The following is a 13545-nucleotide window of genomic DNA, read 5'->3' as shown; positions in this document are numbered from 1 at the left end:
GTTTGTGTGAAGCTAGGCCAGCCAGCCAGGTAGAAAATGGCAGAAAAAAAGTAAAGAAGACGGACATCAGAGTATTTGTCAGTACACCAAAACGCATAGTAAGAACTCTAGTAGCCTAATCTCAAAGACTAGTTGATAAAATGTTCATAAGAAAGAAGTGAAATGCTAATGGAAATGTTTCACAATGATGTCATTAGGCAGAGCAGGCAACAGATGGCACACAGACAGCAGAGCTGGGGACAGATATGCAGGGACAGATTGGCAGAGACAGGGAGTCTCAGGTAAGTTTGTTGAGTCTTTTGTTTGGCAACATTATAAAGGTTCTCAATTTTTTTGACTTGTAAATAGGGACATAATTGGAAAATGCCATGGATACCCCCACTCTCAACTCTAAACTAGTGACTAAACTAAGATTTGTTACGGCATGGTTTGCTGTTGTGATTAATTGTGTAGTTTTGGGTACCGGTAGTTAGGAGTACGGCAAACACCTTATTTATTTTGTAGGAGACAGACTGAGTCATTATGGTGGTGAAGGGAAAGAGCCAGGGAGAGAGACTTCAGAGGACAGTGTCACAGCCACGCAGGACACATTTACACAACACATGCTGCAACCTTTTGTAATTTTAATAGTTTGTTTCATATTGGCTGGCTTCCAACAATAGCTGAATTTGTAAAGCTAGCGAGCACCAATTCCGTTTCTGTGTGTTTGCTATAATCTTTGCTACCTGGTTAAATAAAGGTGAAATAAAATTAAATAAAAAAAGTTCACTAGCGACAATTTATCTTTTGCAACGAGACCATTATATATATTTAAGACAATGGTAGAAGAGAGTGTAGTTCTGTTCTGTTCAGTTTGGACTTCAGTTTATCGCTAACCTTATCACAGGGACGTCGAAGCACTACAGCTGCATGCTGATCTTGGAATAAACTGACGATAGCAAAGATTCCATCTTTGACGACGCCACATAAATGGAATAGGTACTAGCTAGCTTGATAGTTAATGTTTGTTTTAGTTTGCGCGCTAGCTCTGCAAATTCAGCTAGTGTGTGAACCCTGCCAACATAAAAATAAATAAATAACATTGCTATGGACCTGCTATGGATTGACTGGATTAACCTCACGTCAGTTACGTACATGTCCCTTTCGGACAGTAGATACGAACCCTCTATTGCCTTGCCAGCTAAAGAACTGGCAGTGGATCAAACCATTGTGAGGCAAAGGGCGGGGGGGGTCGCAATCGTTTGAAACTTAAAAACGCGCTATTAAGTGTCTATAATCAGCACAAGTGCTTTCATTGCGTATTATTAATATTATTGAAATTACATAGTTATGTTTACAGTGATATATTGGGGGGGACAAATCATATTTTTCCCAAGATGGGGGGGTCGTGTCCCCCCCGTCCCCCCTGGGATTTCCGCCTATGCATTTGGTCAACACAAACACTCCAACAGAATCAATGAAACTCTCCAAAGGAAAAAACATATATCTTCTTCTCCAGAGCAAAACAGGAACACAATACGATTGTCTTTAAACTACCACAAAAAGTCACGACATTGTCACCGTCTTAATGGTTCTTCCTAGATAGCTCCTCTGTCTCGGTGGCCATCTTCCAGAGATAGTCCCCCTTCTTGCTGGTTCCATACTCTCTCTTATAGGGGAAGGAGAATATCTCATTAGTAGTGTCAGCTGTGCTTAATTGCCTCTGGTTGACTTGTCTCCCATGCCTTGTTGGGCTACCATCCGTGAGCCCAGCCTGCCCTCTGGTGGTCCTTCCACATACCTTCCCCCTCAGGACCGAACCGGAGGGTCGGGCGCCAGACGCACCGTCTTGGTCGCGTCGGGACAGCGCGTCTGCATTCCCGTTCCTCGATCCGGCCCTGTGGATGACATGGAAAGAGAACGGTTGTAAAGACAAAAACCATCTGGCTATTCTGTTGTTATTGTTTCTCTTACCAGCCATCCACGTGAGGGGCGCATGGTCCGTAACTAAAGCAAACCTCCGACCCAGTAGGTAGTACCGGAGATAAGGGCCCACTTAATGGCTAAGGGCCCACTTAATGGCTAAGGCCTCTTTCTCTACGGTAGCATACCTCTGTTCCCGATCGCTGAGCTTCCTACTTATGAAGAGAATCGGCTTCTCTGCTTCGCCTTTACCCTGAGCTAGTACGGCCCCGAGCCCTGTATCCGAGGCGTCGACCTGCACAATGAACTCTTGTGAGAAGTCCGGAGCCTGTAGGACGGGATCAGAACACAGGCCATCTTTTWGCGATTGAAAGGCCTCTTCCGTCTCGTCTTTCCACTCTACCTGGTTTGGCAAGYTTTTCTTGATGAGGTTTGTGAGGGGATTGGCAATGGTTGCATATCCCGGGATAAAACGGCGATAATATCCCGTTATCCCTAAGAAGGCCCGAACGTNCACCGTCTTGGTCGCGTCGGGACAGCGCGTCTGCATTCCCGTTCCTCGATCCGGCCCTGTGGATGACATGGAAAGAGAACGGTTGTAAAGACAAAAACCATCTGGCTATTCTGTTGTTATTGTTTCTCTTACCAGCCATCCACGTGAGGGGCGCATGGTCCGTAACTAAAGCAAACCTCCGACCCAGTAGGTAGTACCGGAGATAATCGAGGGCCCACTTAATGGCTAAGGCCTCTTTCTCTACGGTAGCATACCTCTGTTCCCGATCGCTGAGCTTCCTACTTATGAAGAGAATCGGCTTCTCTGCTTCACCTTTACCCTGAGCTAGTACGGCCCCGAGCCCYGTATCCGAGGCGTCGACCTGCACAATGAACTCTTGTGAGAAGTCTGGAGCCTGTAGGACGGGATCAGAACACAGGCCATCTTTTAACGATTGAAAGGCATCTTCCGTCTCGTCTTTCCACTCTACCTGGTTTGGCAAGTTTTTCTTGATGAGGTTTGTGAGGGGATTGGCAATGGTTGCATATCCCGGGATAAAACGGCGATAATATCCCGTTATCCCTAAGAAGGCCCGAACGTCCCGCTTGGTCCGGGGTCGCGGCCAGTCCCGAATTGCCCTGGTCTTCTCTGCCTGTGGGCGTATTTTCCCATTCCCCACGGTGTACCCCAGGTATTCCGCTTCGGACAGACCCAGGCAGCATTTATTTTGGATTGGCCGTCAACCCTGTGGCTTCCAAACTCACGAGCACCGCCCGTAATCGCAGGAGGTGACTATCCCAGTCCTCGCTGTGGATAACCACATCGTCTATGTACGCCGCTGCATACTCTTGATGGGGCCGTAGAATGGCATCCATGAGGCGTTGGAAAGTTGCAGCGGCACCATGCAGTCCGAAGGGCATCCTCACATACTGGAAAAGCCCCTCTGGTGTGGCGAAGGCAGTCTTTGGGCGATCCTCCGGAGCCACCGGCACTTGCCAATATCCCTTCGTCAAATCCAGGGTGGTGATGAACTTGGCCTTTCCTAAGCGCTCCAAGAGTTCATCCACGCGGGGCATGGGATAYGCATCGAATGTAGAGATGGCATTCACGGCCCTAAAATCGTTGCAGAGTCTCATACTACCATCGGATTTGGGGACCAGGACTATGGGACTGGACCACTCACTCGTCGATGGCTCGATCACACCCATCCTCAACATCTCCCTTACCTCGTTCTTAGCGATGACTCGGCGAGCCTCAGGAATCCTGTAAGGGCGGATATGCACCTTCTTGCCGGGTTCAGTGTGGATATGGTGGAACAGGACATCTGTTTGTCCTGGGAATGGAGAGAATATTCGACCGAAGTTCATAATCAGCTTGTCTAGCTGTCTTGACTGCTCCGGCAGGAGAGTTTGACCACGGCGCACCGGTGGTAGAGCCTCCTCTTTTCTTTTTCCCTMCAGGGCCATCAAAGCCACCTCCTCCTCTCTTYCATGGTACGGCTTTAACAGGTTTATGTGATAGAGTTGGACCTTCTTCCTTCTATCAGGTTGCTTGATGAGGTAATTGACCGGTGAGACCCTTTTCATTACCTCGTAGTTTGGACCTTCTTCCTTCTATCAGGTTGCTTGATGAGGTAATTGACCGGTGAGACCCTTTTCATTACCTCGTAGGGTCCCCTCCACTGTGCCAGCAAGCGATGTTCGGCCGTGGGCACGAGCACCATCACTTTCTCTCCCACGGTGAACTCACGGGGGGTCGCGGACTTATCATAGGCCCGGCCTTGGGTCCTTTGTGCCTTCTCCATATGCTCCTTGACTATGGGCCACACTGCTGACAGGCGGTCTCTCATCAGGGTAATATGTTCTATTGTGGATCGAAAGGGGCATGGTTGGGTCTCCCAGGTCTCCTTGGCTAAGTCGAGGATCCCTCGACAGGGTCTGCCATAGAGCAATTCAAACGGAGAGAATCCAGTGGATGCTTGGGGTACTTCTCGCAGGGCAAACATTAAGTGTGGAAGAAGCATGTCCCAGTTTTTCCCGTCTCGGGACACCACTCTTCTCAACATGCTTTTAATCGTTTTGTTCAAGCGTTCACACAACCCGTCTGTTTGAGGGTGGAATATGCTTGTACGTATCTGTTGAACCTGATACAACCGACACAAGTCCTTCATCAACCGCGACATGAATGGGGTTCCCTGATCAKTTAAGATCGTCTTGGGGAGGCCCACCCGAGAGAACATCATGAATAATTCCTTGGCAATTCCCTTTGACGACATGTTASGCAGGGGTATGGCCTCCGGGAACTTGGTAGCATAATCTATGACCACTAGGATGTACTCGTGTCCTCTGGCGGATTTTGGGAGGGGTCCTACGAGGTCCATAGCTATGCGTTCAAAGGGAGTCTCTATGATGGGGAGAGGAATCAAAGGGTTAYGYAGGTGTGGCCGTGGAGCTGTACGTTGACATTGATCACACGTCCTACAATACCTGGCCACATCCCGGGTGACCCGGGGCCAATAGAATCTCTGCATGATTCTGTCAATAGTCTTGTCTCGTGCCAGGTGTCCTCCTAGGAYGTGGGAATGGGCTAACTGTAGAACTGTATCCCTGTATGGTCTAGGCACCATTAGTAATTCCTGGTTTTCCCCCCTTCGTCGTACGACCCAGTATAAGAGACCGCGCCTGATTGCATAGTAAGGAAGAGGGGGCTCACCTGATCCGTCGACGTTYCTCCCGTCGATCACCTTCACCTTCCTCATGGCCTCCCTTAGGTCTGGGTCTCTATGCTGYGAGGTGCCGAACTGTCCCTTTMATTCCTGGGGCAGATCAACCTCGGTAGAGGGATGTGGAGGATGTTCCCCATCCCCCTCAGGGGTGACCGATGAGAACCCCTTCCAGGTTCCCTCCTCGGATGGAGCTTCAAATATATCCCTTAGCGTCTGGTTGCTCCTTCCTTCCTGTGTAGTGTATAACCCTTCACAGGTGTCTTCATCGGTGGTTTCCTGGAATATCTGTCGTAAACGTTGGGTTGCTATTTCTTCCTCTGCTGCAGAGGACGAGGACRTAGCTACGTCTCCTTGTAGGACTACTACCTCGGGMTTGGATTTTCTCTTCTTTYCTGTCCCCCTTCTTTCCAYGCATAACGTCATCTGCCGAAGCTCCTTATATAGGGGACAGTCTCTCCCGATCAATAATGGTACCTTCAGCTGGGGCACTTTCCCTGCCCTGACTGTACACCTTCCTTTTGGAGTGAGAATCGGCAGATTCACAGTGGGGTAATAGTGGGTGTCTCCATGGATACAGGATACGGCTACTTTGTCTGGTAGCAGTGTTGCGGAGGTCACCAGCCGCTCCTCTACTAACGTAACCATACTTCCCGAGTCGAGAATGGCTACCACATCTTGTCCTTCGACTCGAACTGGAATCTCTGGGGCKGGAGCTATTTCTGCTAACCAACMGTGTTGATYCTGCCCCCTCAARCCGAGATGTGTRGGGGTGGGCAGTGAYGACTCTGTGACCATGGGCTCGTCCTTGCTAGGACATTGTGGGGCATAATRGTTGGGAGACTGACATTTATAACACCGACCCTGCTGTGTGGGGRATGACTTCTCCCACCTCCGGAGGGGGTTTGGACGTTTCGGTGGCGGACGCGCCGGGGTGAGTCGTGGTACGGGATTGGAAGAATCCTTCCGTTCCTCCTTGTCACTTTTTAACAACTCCCCTGTAGACCGATATGTTTCCACCGCCTGTGCTATGTCGTCGGCTGACAACGGGTTGGCTTGCCCCACAACCCTTTTTAAGTCACTGGGTAATTCCCTCAATATCTTGTCCACTACAAGAGTCTCTATCACCTGTCCTACTCCCTTTTCAGGTTCTAGCCACTGTTTCGTCAGTCGTATTAATGCAAAAATCTGGGAACGGACGGGTTTGTCAGCTGTGTAGGTCCATTGATGGAACTTTACGGCCCTATCTCTGGCAGTCAGCTGGTACCGGGATAGGATCTCGGTTTTTAGTCGCCCATAGTCTGCAGCTTCGCGGGCATCCAGGTCAAAATAGGCTTCCTGAGCCACCCCGGTCAAAAGAGGGGCTAATGCGCYCGCCCATTCTGTGGGCGGCCACTCTTCCAAGGTGGCCGTCCTTTCGAAGGTCATGAGGAATGCCTCAATATCATCCTCCTTGKAGAGACGAGGTAAGATGGCGTGAGCAGCCRCTCTTGGCTTAACTCTAGGTTCTTCTCGCCGGCTCAGCTGTTGTTGCAGGAGTTCTATGGTTGTATGCTGTGCCGTGATCAATTGTTGTAGTAGGGCGTTATCCATCGTACTTGAATGGTTCCTCCTGGTCTACTGGAAGAATCTTGAATTACTCACTTATACTTGTGTCACTCGTCCACCTAATGCCCACATTCTCCACCAATGTGAGCGGCCCAAGTAATTGGGCGTCACTCTAAAGCGGGAAGGTGGAACAAACGAGTCAGGAGTAGGTTTTCTTGATTGAACAAAGTTCTATATTGAGGACATCTGGTTCACTTGTCTCCCATGCCTTGTTGGGCTACTATCCGTGAGCCCAGCCTGCCCTCTGGTGGTCCTTCCACATTACTTACAAGCCCATAACCAACAATGCAGTTCAAGAAAGTGTTAAGAAAATATTTACCAAATAAATTCAACAAAAAAAGAATAAAAACACAATAAAATAACAATAACGAGGCTATATAGAGGGAGTACCCGAGTCAGTGTGCGGGGGTACAGGTTAGTCAAGATCATTTGTACATGTAGGTACATAGTGTAAATAGTCCGGTGGCCATTTGATTAGCTGTTAAGGAGCCTTTTGGTCCTAGACTTGGCGCTCCGGTACCCCTTGCCGTGCTGTAGCAGAGAAAACAGTCTATGACTGGAGTCTCTAACAATTTTTTGGGCTTTCCTCTGACACCGCCTAGTATATAGGTCCTGGACGGCAGGAAGCTTGGCCCCAGTGATGTACTGGGCCGTACGAACTACCCTCTGTAGCGCCTTATGGTTAGATGCCGAGCAGTTGCCATACCAGGCGGTGATGCAACCGGTCAGTTTGCTCTCGATTGTCAGCTGTAGAACTTTTTGAGGATCTGGGGACCCATGCCAAATATTTTCAGTCTCCTGAGGGGGAAAAGGTGTTGTCGTGCCCTCTTCACGACTGTCTTGGTGTGTTTGGACCATGATAGTTCGTTGGTGATGTGGACACCAAGGAACTTGAAACTCTCGACCCGCTCCACTACAGCCTCGTCGATGTTACGGGGGCCTGTTCGGCCTGCCTTTTCCTGTAGTCCACGATCAGCTCCTTTGCCTTGCTCACATTGAGGGAGAGGTTGTTGTCCTGGCACCACACTGCCAGGTCTCTGACCTCCTCCCTATAGGCTGTCTCATCGTTGTCGGTGATCAGGCCTACAGTGGTTCCTCCTTTAAAAGTTGCGTCATACTGCGGCACACCCTGCGAACTGCTGCAACGTTCTGTGGCAAGTCATTTAATTGCCAGCCATTTTTTCTGTTACTGCAAGTTAGTGCTAGTTTGACCACCAGAGGGCATTTTTGAGAAGCGTTTGATAGTCTTCTATAATGGCATTACCAGAGACGGGGAGGGTACGTGGGAGACCGGGGTTCAATTCCCTGACGGGGAGGAATAAGTAGGCTGTCCTTGTAAATAAGAATTTGTTCTTAACTGACTCCATATGTGTTATTTCATAGTTGTGATGTCTTCACTATTATTCTATAATGTAGAAAATAGTAAAAATAAAGAAATCCTGGAATGAGTAGGTGTGTCCAAACTTTTGACTGGTAGCATAATCAGTGCTCTAACTGCCCCTTGGTCGTTAGGGCAAATCTGGTCTGCGATAGGACGGGGGTTTTTCACACCTAGCTCGGCTATTAGACTATTCTTTAGTAAAGGTTGAATAGTCTATTGTTCAACTATTAGCCCCCTCCCCAACTTGCAACACATGGTTGTCTTTTTGTCGAGATCAAAAATAATTGTTCTGAAAGCAAAAACGAGGCTTCAAAGTAAAAAAAAAAATCTAATATTTTGTAATAATAATTTAAAAGTTGCGAGCTCGCACCACGGGACTTAGAGGTACCCAGCGTCACRGCTTCATTGCTCCAGACCACCAGAAGGGGGAGTTAGAGCACTCATTATGCATTTGGGTCCCAAGGTTTTTATATGACCAATCATATCAATGACAAATTTTGACGCGAGCTACCCTTCCCTGGCGGCGTCCTTCAAGAAAGATGGCTGAAAAAAGCCGTGGAACCAAATGTAAGTAGTTATAACGTCAAGCAAAATATGTACAATTGAGAGGAATATGTTAGTTAATGTAGAGACAAAAGTTTGCGCATCTTTTTTTTGTCATGAAGTAAATTTAAGAAAATCGCTATTTAGCAAGTTATCTGACTAGCTAACATTAGTCAGCTAGCTAGTATTATGACAGGATAATGAATTTGTAATTCGTGTGTTTAATATTTTAGGGACTCCTAAAAAAAACAGCAAACCAGGCTGTCGTCTTGAGAAACAGTGGATGTAAAGAATCTAGCTAGCTAAAGCATTTACTGCAAATTGAATGTACAATTGTGTAAGCTAGCCTTGCAATGCAGCAGAAGTAAAATAGCTAGCTAACTATGTACTTGCTTATTGTGTAGTGGAGGATAAAAATGACTGTATGCCTACGGATGTGTAGCTAGCTACAGTATGTAGTCAATCTATGTATGGACCCTAAAACATTAGGTTCTGATCTAATATTCATACCAATCTATGAACCTCAGCTATCATAGTTGTTGTATCAATTTCACGTCTGAATGGCATTAATGAAGCCTATGGATAGAGTAGAATATAATAACTTTACTGTGCCAAGGATGCAAGTCCAACAGTTGAAGTCGAAAGTTTACATACACTTATGTTGGAGTCATTAAAACTCGTTTTTCAACCACTCCACAAATTTCTTGTTAACAAACTATAGTTTTGGCAAGTCGGTTAAGACTTTATGCATGACACAAGTAATATTTCCAACAATTGTTTACAGACAGATTATTTCACATATAATTCACTGTATCACAATACCAGTGGGACAGAAGTTTACATACACTAAGTTGACTGTGCCAGAAAATAATGTCATGGCTTTAGAAGCTTCTGATAGGCTAATTGACATCATTTGAGTCAATTGGAAGTGTACCTGTGGATGTGTTTCAAGGCCTACCTTCAAACTCAGTGCCTCTTTGCTTGACATCATCATGGGAAAATCAAAAGAAATCAGCCAAGACCTCAGAAAATTGTAGACCTCCACAAGTCTGGTTCATCCTTGGGAGCAATTTCCAAACGCCTGAAGGTACCACGTTCATCTGTACAAACAATAGTACGCAAGTATAAACACCATGGGACCATGCAGCCGTCATACCGCTCAGGAAGGAGACGCATTCTGTCTCCTAGAGATGAATGTACTTTGGTGCTAAAAGTGCAAATAAATCCCAGAACATCAGCAAAGGACCTTGTGAAGATGCTGAAGGAAACAGGTACAAAAGTATCTATATCCACAGTAAAATGAGTCCTATATCGACATAACCTGAAAGGCCGCTCAGCAAGGAAAAAGCCACTGCTTCCAAAACCTCCATAAAAAAACAGACTACGGTTTGCAACTGCATGGGACAAAGATCGTACTTTTTGGAGAAATGTCCTCTGGTCTGATGAAAACAAAATAGAACCGTTTGGCCATAATGACCATCATTATGTTTGGAGGAAAAAGGGGGAGGCTTGCAAGCCGAAGAACACCATCCCAACCGTGAAGCACGGGGTGGCAGCATCATGTTGTGGGGGTGCTTTGCTGCAGGAGGGACTGGTGCACTTCACAAAATAGATGGCATCATGAGGGAGGAAAATTATATGTATATATGAAGAACATTTCAAGACATCAGTCAGGAAGTTAAAGCTTGGTCGCAAATGGGTCTTCCAAATGGACAATGACCCCAAGCTACTTCCAAAGTTGTGGCAAAATGGCTTAAGGACAAGAACTGAAAAAGCGATTGCGAGCAAGGCAGGGCTACAAACCTGATCCAGTTACACCAGCTCTGTCAGGAGGAATGGGCCAAAATTCACCCAACTTATTGTGGGAAGCTTGTGTTAAACAATTTAAAGGCAATGCTACCAAATACTAATTGAGTGTATGTAAACTTCTGACCCACGGGGAATGTGATGAAATAAATAAAAGCTGAAATAAATTATTCTGACATTTCCCATTCTTAAAATAAAGTGGTGATCCTAACTGACCTAAGACAGGGATTTTTTACTAGGATTAAATGTCAGGAATTGTGAAAAACTGAGTTTAAATGTATTTGGCTAAGGTGGATGTAAACTTCCGACATCAACTGTATATACAAGTTACTGTAGTTATTACCACGCATGAGATTCCCACATTGTAACCTGTACATTGAATATATTCACTGATCATGTACTCTTCCTTGGCAAATAAAGGTGCGGTTCAGGTATGAATCTCAGACATTATTTTTCAGTCATATCAAACTCCATTCTTTGAATGATGCTGTGTCTGCATGTATGTATTATAATTATACACTTAAACAGTGTTTTACCACTCCTGCTCCTGGGACATCAATAATTACACATTGTAACTATGCAATAGACTAGAAACATGATTTAAGTGAAGGCTGATTTGTCATTCATAATTAATGAATTGTAATTCATTCATATATACAGAAAAACAACTATGCATATCTAACTCCCTTCATCTGCATTAATCTGAGGACACAGGGTAGTATTTCAATGAGATACTTAATTTCAACCAGTGGAGAATATAAAACGCTTGAGAGAAGTTCATTATCCAAGTGTTATAAATACATAATACATGCATTATAATTATGATAATTGTAATATTATAAATACAAGTTCAATCTGTACTTCAATGCACATATGGCGTCCATTATAAAACGAGGAAGAAAGACGAGGTGGGGAGAGGTGTAGAAGACAAAGGGAAAGAGGTAAGAACAGCGGCAGACAGCATATGATTAATGAATTACAGTGCTACCCTAATATTCTCTCAGTTCATCACAATTGCGGTGTCTCCTAACCAGCCTTGGGCCCCCAGTTGGCCCGAAGGTTATCTTAAGAGTGGGTGAGGTGACGATGACGTGACTGGCATCCTCTCTCACATCAAAACATACCTGCAGACGAGAGACAGATGGATAGAGAGAGCATGATTAAGACTTGTTTTTTTTATTCTAACACGGTCAGTAATCATAAGGTGGTGAAATGCAAAACTGACCTTGGATCCTTAACTCTGGGACTACTACATCTCTGTCTGTATTTCAATGTAAAGAATCTCTTTAATAATACTTTCTGTTGACCCGACCTTGTGACCTCTCACCTATGATCATGCTGTGCCCTCTGTCAGCCAGTTCAGATCCGGGAGGGGTTCACCAACACAGCTGATATAACCTAGAGGATTTAGGGAGAAGTGGGAGAGGGATGAAGTGAAGGAGAGAGACTGTTATTGTGTGTGTGTGATCTAACCTGGTGTCCACACTAAGTGGCTACAGAGTACTTTATGCTGAAAAACAGACATGAGGACAAACAATAGAAGATAATGTCAATAGAAGATACTGTATGTGACGCAGACACCTATCGGAGTGTACCTGAAACATTTAAATATAGAGGGCTATGTGTCTCACTACTTGGTTATTGCAAGGCTAACCCCCAGGGAAATCATGACTTGGCAGCAACAGATAGCAACAGATAGTCCCGTGAAAATGGCTGTGTTCATGTGGTGTAATTTCATTTCATTACAGTACAACAGTTTGATTTGTTTGATCTTAGCTGGCTACATAGCCGTCTTTGTATCCAAGATAATTGTGTAGTCTAGAGTAATTGTCGAGGTTACCTAGCCAGTTAGAGGTTACCTAGCCAGCTACACTTTCAAACAAAGTCAACAACGCAGCCACTGCTAGCTAGCCTATTTCACCAGCCAGCAGTACTATATCATTTTAGTCAATAAGATTTTTTGCAACGTAAGCTTAACTTTCTGAACATTCGAGACGTGTAGTCCACTTGTCATTCCAATCTCCTTTGCATTAGCGTAGCCTCTTCTGTAGCCTGTCAACTATGTGTCTGTCTATGAGAGATGCTCGCAATGGAGTCGTCCGAGCCACGGAGCAGAGAGGGAGGACCGAGCCGGCCTGGAGGATAGGGGACATAGAGAGTCAAAGGATGCAGAAAGGGAGGAAAGGAGGGTTGAGGAGGCAGAATCAGGAGATAGGTTGGAGAAGGTTTGAGCAGGGAAGAGATGATAGGATGGAAGAGGAGAAGAGTAGCGGGGGAGAAGAGAGCGAAGGTTGGGACGGCGCGATACCATCACGTAGGGGCAGTGTGGGAAGTGTTGGATGAGAGCGAGAGGGAAAAGGATACAAGGTAGTGGTCGGAGACATTGGAGGGGAGTTGCAATGAGATTAGTGGAAGACAGCATCTAGTAAAGATGAGGTCAAGCGTATGCCTGCCTGTGAGTAGGGGGGAAGGGAGAGGGTGAGGTCAAAGAGGAGAGGAGTGAAAGAAGGAGGCAGAGAGGATGAGTCAAAGGTAGACGTGGGGAGGTTAAAGTCACCCAGAACTGTGAGAGGTGAGCCATCCTCAGGAAAGGAACTTATCAGGGCGTCAAGCTCATTGATGAACTCTCCAAGGGAACCTGGAGGGCGATAAATGATAAGGATGTTTAAGCTTGAAAGGGCTGGTAACTGTGACAGCATGGAATTCAACAGGAGGCGATAGACAGATGGGTCAGGGGAGAAAGAGAGAATGTCCACTTGGGAGAGATGAGGATCCCAGTGCCACCACCCCGCTGACCAGAAGCTCTCGGGTGTGCGAGAACACGTGGCAGACGAGGAGAAGAGCAGTAGGGATAGCAGTGTTATCAAGTGGTAAATCCATGTTTCCGTCAGTGCCAAGAAGTCGAGGGACTGGAGGGAAGCAATAGGCTGAGATGAACTCTGCCTTGTTGGCCGCAGATCGGCAGTTCAGAGGCTGCCTGAGACCTGGAACTTCCACGTGGGTCGTGCCGCGCTGGACCACCAGGTTAGAGTAGCAGCGGCCACCCGGTGTGAAGCGTTTGTATGGTCTGTGCAGAGAGGAGAGAACGGG

The 13545-nt window shown here is 46.4% G+C and overlaps 1 protein-coding gene and 1 long non-coding RNA gene across 2 annotated transcripts in view; both read right to left on the bottom strand.

Annotated features, from left to right (window-relative positions):
• Positions 1-13545, bottom strand: part of LOC111957814 (SWI/SNF-related matrix-associated actin-dependent regulator of chromatin subfamily A containing DEAD/H box 1A) — a 37858-nt gene that overhangs the window by 11432 nt on the left and 12881 nt on the right. The window lies entirely within an intron of this gene.
• Positions 11130-13545, bottom strand: part of LOC139023625 (uncharacterized) — a 4750-nt gene continuing 2334 nt past the window's right edge. The window contains exons 2-3 of the long non-coding RNA XR_011474789.1: positions 11783-11853; positions 11130-11579 (exon numbers count right to left, since the gene is read on the bottom strand). This is a non-coding gene — a long non-coding RNA (uncharacterized lncRNA). The remainder of the gene's footprint in view (positions 11580-11782; positions 11854-13545) is intronic.

This window comes from Salvelinus sp. IW2-2015, linkage group LG33 (assembly GCF_002910315.2).
Source record: "Salvelinus sp. IW2-2015 linkage group LG33, ASM291031v2, whole genome shotgun sequence".
Lineage (NCBI taxonomy): Eukaryota > Metazoa > Chordata > Actinopteri > Salmoniformes > Salmonidae > Salvelinus > Salvelinus sp. IW2-2015.
The sequence above is the reverse complement of the archived record's forward strand: the minus strand, read 5'-3'. Positions and strand labels throughout refer to the sequence as shown.